At 46.6% G+C, this 10921-nt stretch overlaps 1 protein-coding gene across 1 annotated transcript in view; it reads left to right on the plus strand.

Moving 5' to 3' along the window:
• Window positions 1-1985, plus strand: part of LOC140185371 (zinc-binding protein A33-like) — a 36980-nt gene extending 34995 nt beyond the window's left edge. The window contains exon 7 of the mRNA XM_072238754.1: window positions 516-1985. The gene's annotated coding sequence lies outside the window, so the exon portion shown is untranslated. The remainder of the gene's footprint in view (window positions 1-515) is intronic.
• Window positions 1986-10921: the final 8936 nt, after the last annotated feature.

A 10921-nucleotide genomic window follows, 5' to 3' on the forward strand; every position in this document is an offset into this window, starting at 1 on the left:
GTGAATTTGTAGAATTCTCTGCAAAATGAAGCAGTAGAGGCAACCTCAGTAAATATATTTATGACAAGGGTGGATAGATTTTGCATCGTATGGGAATTAAGGGTTATGGAGGGTTAATGACGGAGCAGGCTCGATGGGCCAGATGGCCGAGTCCTACTCCTAATTATTATCTTCGTATGTTCTTATATACCCACCTACCGAGTCTAAGACAGCCCGAGTCCAGCCCGGATCCAAGATTCTGGATGAAGTTTTAATGTTAGCAGACGACAGAACAAAGAGCTCGAATCCCAGCGTGACGTGCAGTAGAAAGAGCTTTTGAACTCCAGCGACGAAGAGATGGAGATTGGACACGAACCATTAATGACATTAATAATGTTACCATGGAAACGTGGTTAAAGGGACTGTGTAAGGTTGCCACTGATGGGACAGCACGTCAGCATAGTGATTTTGTAAATGTCACCAGGTGCAGACAGACAGCGGGATACACTATAACTGACTTTATTTTCCGTTTCCAGGACATATGGGAGTCTTCTGCTGGAATAGACTTGCAGGACAGCTCCGCTGTCGAGGTACAGACAGTCTTGAACTGCGCAGCGACGCTGATTATCTACGACACCTTCTTCTGACATGTAAACCTCTGATGCATTTACATTCTACCACTCTGTATACTGAACTATTTCAGCTGATTTATTATCAACTGGTCCTTTCCGAACATAGAACAGAAACTCTTTCTTTAACTGGACACATCTATTACCTACGGTCCAGAGGGTGTATCAGCAGAGATGTAATTGAGTGAAGAACAGAAAGAAGAATTTGAAATACTAAACACAACCCCTCATGTCACTATCCGTCAGATGGTCAGGATGTACATCTGTTCCTGTCTCCTGTCCTCCTCAGTACGGTGTCCCCACGGCTGTGTGCTGAGCCCATTGCTGTACACTCTGCTCACACATGACTCCACAGTCAAACACCTGAGTAATCACATCGTCAGGGTCGCCTATGACACCACACTTGAGGGGCTCATCGCCAACAACTGTGAGATGGCCGACAGAGAGGAGGTGGAAGAGCGCTGAGCCTGATGCCTCTTCTTCAATGTCAACAGGATAAAGGAGATGGTTATTGACTTTGGGAGGACTCGCACCTCTCACATCGCTCTTTACATCAGTGACGTGGCAGTGGAAATTGTCAGCAGTCTCAAACTCTCATGGTGCCAGAACACATCCTACACCGTCACAGTAAACTCACCGACCCTCTGCTTTCTGAGGAGGCTGCAGAGAGCTGGGCTGTGCACTGTATATCCATACTCATTTCAATCTGCAGGTGCGCAGTGGAGAATATCCTAACTCGTTGCATCACTGCACAGTACGGAAACTGCACCACGGCTGACAGGAAGGCTCTGAACTGGCGGTCCAAGCTGCCCAAAGCATCAGTGACATCAGCCTGTCCACCATCAGGGAGATGGATACAAAAAGGTGTCTGTCCACCATCAGGGAGATGGATACAAAAAGGTGCCTGTCCACCATCAGGGAGATGGATACAAAAAGGTGGCCTAAAGGCCGGTAACATCATGAAGGATCCCACCCACCCGACTCACGGACTGTTGCCCCAATCCCGTCATGGAGGAGGCTACATTGCATCCACACCAGAAACGCCCCAGTTACTCAAAACAGTTACTCGTCCCAAGAAGCAAAGTTATTCAACACCTCCTCCCACTAACCCACTCCTGCACACCCGCAACCACCACTACTTCATCATTTCCTGTCAGTCACGTCATGTACAGCCAGGTGTCACTTTAAGGACATACAATCAATCTGTGTATATGAGCTATCCTATATATTTATATTTATTGTATTTTTATTATTGTTCTTTATCATTGTGTGTTTCCCTTTTTATTGCTGCTTCTGATCCGGAGTAACAATTGTTTTATTTTCCTTTACAGTTGTGAACAGAAAATGACATTAAACACAGCTGCTCTGATAAACATACCGGCAACATCATCACAGACACATGGCAAAGCCGCGCTCACAACAACAGAAACACAAATTATTCACACATTTTACGAGAAGCAATACAAATAGAACAAAACCATGTAGAGTGTAGTGGTCAACATATTCATAGTACAACATCGCACTCATAATGTTCAAAAGTGAACTGTCCAGTTGCAGATAAAATGGTAAACCAGCCTTCCTGTCCGCAAAAAATGAATGCAATTGATTGTCACAAACAAGAGAAAATCTGCAGATGATGGGAATCCAAGCAACACACAGACACAATGCTGGAGGAACTCAGCAGGCCAGGCAGTATCTATGGAAAAGAGTACATTCGACGTGTCGGGCCGAGGCCATTCGGCAGGACTTGCCTTTAGATAATCCAATAGATTTAGCACTTCTGATGTCAGCCTCACCGCCCTATAATTACCTGGTTGAGAACAGTAGGTGGTGAATCTGTTCAATTCATTGCCACAGGTGGCTGTGTTTGCAGGTTATAGAGTGTAAATATGGAGGAGGTTGACAGGTTCTTCATTACTCAAGGCGTGTTTTGTCCCGGGAGGAGGGCAGAAGGATGGGTTCGGGAGGGAAATTGGTCAGCCACGATGAAATAAGGGAGCAGACTCGATGGGCTGAATGACCTGATTCTGTTCCAGTGTCTTGTGTTCCAAACACATATTTACTACCCACCACTTTCCAGTTTCTACAGAGATTGTTCCCTCCATTTGTCCTTTTCCACTATTGTTCCTCCTGGCACCTATCCCTGAAACAGAGAGAAATACTACACCCGTGCATTCATCACCCTTACTCTATTCATCGCCCAAAGAGAGTCTTCCAGGTGAGGCAACACTTGTCCATTGTATCCGGTGCTCCTGATGCAGCTCCTCCACATCGGTGAGACCTGGCGTAAATTGGGGAAATTGCTCTGTCCAGAACTTCCTTTTCATCTGACAAAAGTGGAACTCCCCTGTGCCCAAACAATTTCATTCCTATCTTCATTTCCATTCCCACATATCGTTCCATGACTTCCTCTTCTGCCATCATGATGCCAACCTGCGGGTGGATGAGCAACACCTTACATTTTTTTATATAACCCCCAACCAGATGGGATGAGTATCGATTTCTCCTTCCAGTAAACTTTACCCTTCCCTCTCCCCTCATCTCCTCCCCCCCCCCACCACTCTGGCTCTTACCTCCTTTTCTCATCTGCATATTAACTACTTTTCCCACTCCTCCTTCCCTTTCTCCCATGGCCCATCCTCTCCTCTCAAACCAGATGCCTTGCTCTCCAGCTCTTTATCTTCCCACTCAACGGACTTCACCAATCACTTCCTGTCTATCCTCTTTCTACTGCCCCGCCTTCCCCCTTCATTTCCCATCTTGAAAAACGGTTTCAGCTCGAAAAGTTAACTGTTGATTCATTTCCATTGACGCTGCTTCACCCGTGAGTTCCTCCAGTACATTCTATGGGCAATTGTCCCACCTAGTGGTGACCTGCCGGAATGGCAGGTCCTCTGTGGACGGGACTCTCACCTGGAGGTTTCCTGCCGCACTGACCGGTCCCTTGTTGATAACACTCCCACCTAGTGGTGTCCTGCGGGAATGGCAGGGCCTCTGTGGACGGGACTCTCACCTGGAGGTTTCCTGCCGCAATGGCCGGTCCCTTGTTGATAACACTCCCACCTTGTGGTGTCCTGCCGGAATGGCAGGTTCTCTGTGACAGCATGCTCACCTGGATGTTTTCTGCCGCAATGGCCGTTCTCTTGTTGATAACACTCCCACCTAGTGGTGTCCTGCCGCATGACCGGTCCGCAATGGACAACACGCCTACCGGGTGAGTCCTGCCACAAAGACAGGTCCGCTGTGAACAACACTCCCACCTGGCGGTGTCCAGCCGCAATGACATGTCCGCTGTGGACAACACAACAGTTAACAGACAACCGTCAACGTTTTGTAAAATGACACTTCATCAGGACCGGAAAGGACGGGGATAGATGCTAGAATGATAAATTGAGGAAAGTGGTCGAAGTTGAAGTTGGCAGTTGGTAGATGAGGCGCAAGGTTGGTGGGAGGGGATGGAATTGAAGTCAGAAGCTGGGAGATGAGAGTTGGAAAAGTTCAAGAGCTGCAGAAGAACGAATCTAATAGGAGAGTAGAGTGGAATACTGACGAAAGGAAGGATTACTAGAATCAGAGAAAGGTGATGGGCAGCCAAGAAGAGAAGGGGTGGCAGGGTAACTAGTAACACACACAATATTGCTGGAGGAACTCAGCAGGCTATGCAGCATCTATGAAAGGGAGTACATAGATGGGAAACCAGTGGGACTGGTGGAATAAAGATGAGAAGTCAGGCTTAGAGGCTGTGGGGATGAGGGAGAGAAACACAAGGTGATAGGTTCAACCAGAAGGAGGGTGTAGGGTGAAGTAAAGAAGACAATAGAAGAATTAAAAGAGGGTGGATCACCAGACGGAGGCGCTGCCCATCTGTCCTCTATTAGATTCCCCACTTCCAGTCCGATATCTCTTCCAGCTGTCACGTACAAGTTTGGGGTAAGGAGATACTGTCTTACGATGATGAGTAAAGTTCAGTTCAGTTCAGTCCGTGGTGTTGAGTTGAGTAGTGATGGAGAGACAGAGAGAGAGAGAGAGGGATCTGAATCTTCAGGTGAGCTGACGCCGTCGATCTTCCCTTTGTCCTCCGAAATCCTTTAATAGTCACTGACTGTGACTTCAACAATGGGGACCGGTTTTCTGTGGTCCAGCTATCAGCCAGGCAAGGGTGGACACATGGACAACTCCCCACCGGTCACTGCCTTTTCTTTTCACTGCAAGAGCCACTGATCGATCCTCCAAAAACCCGTTTTTTCTGCGGGCACAACAGAGCTCTTTCAGTGTCCAAAACATGTATCTGAGGTCTATATCATCTGACCTTCTATTTTATCTTCCCGTACTGAGCGCCAACTGTCTCTCAAATAACTCCGCCCTTCTCTGTCTGTGGAAGAATACAAGCAGGCGATGTCCTTGAAGAAAGTATAAACAACCTGTGAGCAGTCTGCGTTTCTCTGCCTCTTTCAAAAGCATATGTCGGTGTTAAATAACTCTCTCTCTCTCTTTCAAAGGCACAGTTCATAGGGGTAAACAAGCACAATTTATAGGACCCCGTCACACCCCTTTCTTCAAAGAGAGAAAAAAAATTGACAAAGGCATTTTTTTTCGTTTAAATGTACATTACAGAGTTTGAAACAATACATGTTGATCCATCAGATGACAGAGCAAAAATCTGTACAGTTTCCAACTTAACATCTGGATAAACAATCAGCTCTAATATTGTCAGTACCTTCACATGCTTGCTTTTTTCAGTCACATTCTTGCAATATCAGACTCCAATTTAACAACCTTCTATTCTTATCCTTCATCTTAGCTCGAAACACCAACGGATTATAGTCCATGTAAACCACAAGCGGTCTCTGGGCAACAGGCAGATTTTGAGGTCTCTGAACATAGACCTTAAAATGTTGTAAAGCCAGAATAAGTGCTAACAATTCCTTTTCAACAGTTGAATAATTTCTCTGAGAATTTCTTTCAGAAATAAGCTACTGGATGTTCAATGTCATCCACACCCTTCTGTAACAGTACCGCCCCAACAGCTTCGTAACTAGCATCGGTTGCTATCGCGAATGGTTTCAAAAAATCAGCAGCTTTGAGCAGAGGATGATAACACAGGATGGTTTTCAGATGTTCAAATGCCTCCTGGCAAAAGTCATTGCAGACAAATCTTTCACTCTTCCCTGGGAATTTTGTTAGGGGGAGGGCGATGTCAGCAAATTTCTTACAAAACTTACGATAATATCCAACCATTCCTAAAAACCTTCTTAAAGCTTTCTTGCCGGTCAGAACAGGAACCTCAGCAACAGCTTGAACCTTGGCCTGAACAGGAGCCAGTTGACCCTGGCCTACTACATAGTCAAGATAAATAACAGTAGCATGATCAATTTCACTCTTATAAAAGTTCACGGTAAGATTGGCCTTGGAAAGTCTGTCGTATAGTTTTTCTACTGCTGCAATATGCCCTTCCCATGTGTCATTCCAGGCCTGTCAATCATTGATAAAAGCCTCTGTGTTTTCTAAACCTCCAATCACAGAATTGATCATTCTTTGAAATGTCCCTGGTGCATTTTTCATCCCGAAGGGTAAAACATTATGTTCATACGGTCCAGATGGTGTCCCAAATGCTGATATCTCTTTAGCCCTCTCTGCTAAAGGAACACCCCAGCATCCTTTTAACAGGTCAATCTTTGCAAGGTATTTAGCCTTCCCCACTCTATCAATACAGTCATCCATTCTCCTTCCTTGTTCTTTCTAGTTTCTAATTTCTTGCTCAACCATTTTACTTTTCTCAGGGTTCACTCTGTAAAGATGCTGTTTCGTGGGCTGGGCTGAATTTATAACGACGTGACGCACTGCATATGTGCACCATTTCAAAATGTCAGAAAATACATTTCCATGCTTGTCGATTAGCTCCTTCGCTTGTTTCTTGCGGTCTAGGGTCCAACTGATGGAGCTTATCAGTAATATTTTTCAAAACACTGGAACTGGAAAATCTTGGTGAGACTCGGTTCAGTGGGGAAAAAGGTTTTTGCATTTCATTATCAGATGTCATGACTCCGTTTTGTTCCAGAACAATTCCCCCACGCGCCATTCTAGCGAACAAATGTTTTATTTCAGTCATCGATACTGTTGGCGGGGACGACCGACCAGGTGTGAGCTACGGTGGCAGGGCCTCCGGCACTGAGTCTGACCCTGTGGTGCAGAAGGGTGGGACGGAGAAGAGGAGAGCTGTAGTCATTGGAGACTCTATAGTCAGGGGAGCAGACAGGAGATTTTGTGGACGTGAGAAGGACACCCGCATGGTTTGTTGCCTCCCGGGTGCCAGGGTCTGGGATGTCTCTGACCGGGTGCACGACATCCTGGTACGAGAGGGAAAGCAACCAGAAGTCGTGATACACGTTGGGACCAACGACATAGGCAGGAAGAGGGATGAGGTCCTCAAGTGTGAGTTTCAGGAATTATGCAGAATGCTGAAGAACAGGACCTCAAGGGTAGCGTTCTCAGGATTACTGCCAGTGCTACGTGACAGTGATGGTAAGAATTGGAGGAGGTGGCAGTTGAATGCGTGGCTGAGGAGTTGGTGCAGGGAACACGGTTTTAGATTTTTAGATCATTGGGATCTCTTCTGGTGAAGGTGGGGCCTGTACAGATTGGATGGTTTGCACCTGAACTTGAGCGGGAGCAATATCCTGGCAGGTAGGTTTGCTAGCATGGTTCGGGAGGGTTTAAACTAATTTGCGAGGGGGATGGGACCACAAGCGATACAGCAGTGAAAGAAGTGCATGGAGTAAAGCCAGATCTAACATACAGAGAGGCTTTGAGGGAAGAGAAGCAGAATAAACAGTGTAAAGACAGTAAGGTAGAAGGGCTGAAATGTGTGTACCTCAATTCAAGAAGCATCAGGAACAAAGGTGATGAACTGAGAGCTTGGATACATACATGGAATTATGATGTAGTGGCCATTACAGAGACTTGGCTGGCACCAGGGCAGGAATGGATTCTCAATATTTCTGGGTTTCAGTGCTTTAAAAGGGATAGACAGGGCGGAAAAATGTGAGTAGGGGTGGCATTACTGGTCAGGGATACTATTACAGCTACAGAAAGGGTGGGTAATGTAGCAGGATCCTCTTTTGAGTCAATATGGGTGGAAGTCGGGAACAAGAAGGGAGCATTTACTCTGTTGGAGGTATTCTATATGCCCCCTAATAACAGCAGAGATTACAGAGGAGCAGATTGGGAGGCAGATTTTGGAAAGGTACAAAAATAACAGGGTTGTTATCATGGGTGACTTTAACTTGCCTAATATTGATTGGCACCTTTAAGTTCCAAGGGTTTAGATGGAGCAGAATTTGTTAAGTGTGTCCAGGACGGATTCCTGTCACAGTATGTAGACAGGACGACCAGAGGGAATGCCAAACTAGATCTAGTACTAGGTAATGAACCGGGTCAGGTCACAGATCTCTCAGTGGGTGAGCATCTGGGGGACAGTGACCACCGCTCCCTGGCCTTTAACATTACCATGGAAAAGGATAGAATCAGAGAAGACAGGAATTGTTTTAATTGGTGAAAGGCAAATTATGAGGCTATAAGACTAGAACTTGCGGATGTGAATTGGGATGAGTTTTTGCGGGGAAATGTACTATGGACATGTGGTGGATGTTTAGAGATCTCTTGCGGGATGTTAGGAATAAATTTGTCCCAGTGAGGAAGATAAAGAATCGTAGGGTAAAGGAACCATGGGTGACAAGTGACGTGGAAAATCTAGTCAGGTGGAAGAAGGCAGCATACATGAGGTTTAGGAAGCAAGGATCAGATGGGTCTATTGAGAAATATAGGGAAGCAAGAAAGGAGTTTAAGAAGGGGCTGAGAAGAGCAAGAAGGGGGCATGAGAAGGCCTTGGAGAGTAGGGTAAAGGAAAACCCCAAGGCATTCTTCGATTATGTGAAGAACAAAAGGATGACAGGAGTGAAGGTAGGACCGATTAGAGATAAAGGTGGGAAGATGTGCCTGGAGGCTGTGGAAGTGACGGTGGTCCTCAATGAATACTTCTCTTCGGTATTCACCAATAAGAGGGAACTTGATGATGGTGAGGGCAATATGAGTGAGGTTGATGTTCTGGAGCATGTTGATATCAAGGGAGAGGAGGTGTTGGAATTGTTAAAATACATTAGGATAGATAAATCCCCGGGGCCTGACGGAATATTCCCCAGGCTGCTCCACGAGTTGAGAGAAGAGACTGCTGAGCTTCTGGCTAGGATCTTTATGTCCTCCTTGTCCACGGGAATGGTACCGGAGGATTGGAGGGTGGCGAATGTTGTCCCCTCGTTCAAAAAATTTGGTAGGGATAGTCCGGGTAATTATAGACCAGTGAGCCTTACGTCTGTGGTGGGAAAGCTGTTAGAAAAGATTCTTAGAGATAGGATCTATAGGAATTTAGAGAATCATGGTCTGATCAGGGACAGTCAGCATGGCTTTGTGAAAGGCAGATCATATCTAACAAGCCTGATAGAGTTCTTTGAGGAGGCGACCAGGCATATAGATGAGGGTAGTGCAGTGGATGTGATCTATATGGATTTTAGTAAGGCATTTGACAAGGTTCCACACGGTAGGCTTATTCAGAAAGTTAGAAGGCATGGTATCCAGGGAAGTTTGGCCAGGGCGAATTAGAATTGGCTTGCCTGCAGAAGGCAGAGGGTCATGGTGGAAGGAGTACATTCAGATTGGAGGATTGTGACTAGTGGTGTCCCACAAGGATCTGTTCTGGGACCTCTATTTTTCGTGATTTTTATTAACGACCTGGATGTGGGGGTAGAAGGGTGGGTTGGCAAGTTTGCAGATGACACAAAGGTTGGTGGTGTTGTAGATAGTGTAGAGGATTGTCGAAGGTTGCAGAAAGACATTAATAGGATGCAGAAGTGGGCTGAGAAGTGGCAGATGGAGTTCAACCCGGAGAAGTGTGAGGTGGTACACTTTGTAAAGACAAACTCCAATGCAGAGTACAAAGTAAATGGCAGGATACTTGGTAGTCTGGAGGAGCAGAGGGATCTCGGGGTACATGTTCACAGATCCCTGAAAGTTGCCTCAAAGGTAGATAGGATAGTTAAGAAAGTTTATGGGGTGTTAGCTTTCATAAGTCGAGGGATAGAGTTTAAGAGTTGCGATGTAATGATGCAGCTCTTTAAAACTCTGGTTAGGCCACACTTGGAGTACTGTGTCTAGTTCTGGTCGCCTCACTGTAGGGAGGATGTGGAAGCATTGGAAAGGGTAAGGAGGAGATTTACCAGGATGCTGCCTGGTTTAGAGAGTATGCATTATGATCAGAGATTACGGGAGCTAGGGCTTTACTCTTTGGAGAGAAGGAGGATGAAGGGAGACATGATAGAGGTGTACATGATAGTAAGAGGAATAGACAGAGTGGATAGCCAGCGCCTCTTCCCTAATGTACCACTACTGAATACAAAAGGACATGGCTTTAAGGTAAGGGGTGTGAAGTTCAAGGAAGATATTAGCGGAAGGGTCTTTACTCAGGGAGGGGTTGGTGCGTGGAATACACTGCCTGAGTCAGTGGTGGAGGCAGATACACTCGTGAAGATTAAGAGAATGCTAGACAGGTATGTGGAGGAATTTAAGTTGGAGGGGTTACGTGAGAGGCAGGGTTTGAGGGTCTGCATAACTTTGTGGGCCGAAGGGCCTGTAATGTGCTGTACTGTTCTATGCATATGTATGCCTACGCCAGACATGGTTCCCTACTGGGACAGCACGACCATCTCCTCCGGGAGGTCATGGAGAACCGCCGTTCCGTGTCTGCTCACGTCACGCAGATCGGTGACCAGGTGGACCGTGTATCCACTCATCTCACTCAGCCCACTCCTGGAACCCTGTCTAACGAGCCCAGACAGCCTGTCGTGGCAACCCCCTACGTGTCAGCAACACCCCCGCCAAGACAGCCTCGCGTACCTGAACCGGAGCACTACGTGTCGGCCCTTCCTTCATCAGTGCTCCCTGGTGTTTGAACAGCAGTCCCCACGTACTCCACGGATCAGTCAGATATTTGTTATATCATGGGACTGTTGCTGGGAAGTGCATTAGCGTGGGCCACAGCTGTTTGGGATAACCAAGTGGATATCTGCTCTTCTTTCGCCACCTTTATCGCGGAGATGAGAAAGATCTTTGGTAAACACGCCGCCAAGCGTCTACTCACTCTCCGGCAGGGCTCACGCAGTATTGCCGAATATTCCGTGGAGTTCCGGACGTTAGCGGCCGACTCGGGGTGGGACGATGAGGTACTCCAACAGATATTTCGGAATGGTCTCAGTGACATGGTG

Source organism: Mobula birostris, chromosome 20 (genome assembly GCF_030028105.1).
Source record: "Mobula birostris isolate sMobBir1 chromosome 20, sMobBir1.hap1, whole genome shotgun sequence".
Taxonomy (NCBI): Eukaryota; Metazoa; Chordata; class Chondrichthyes; order Myliobatiformes; family Myliobatidae; genus Mobula; species Mobula birostris.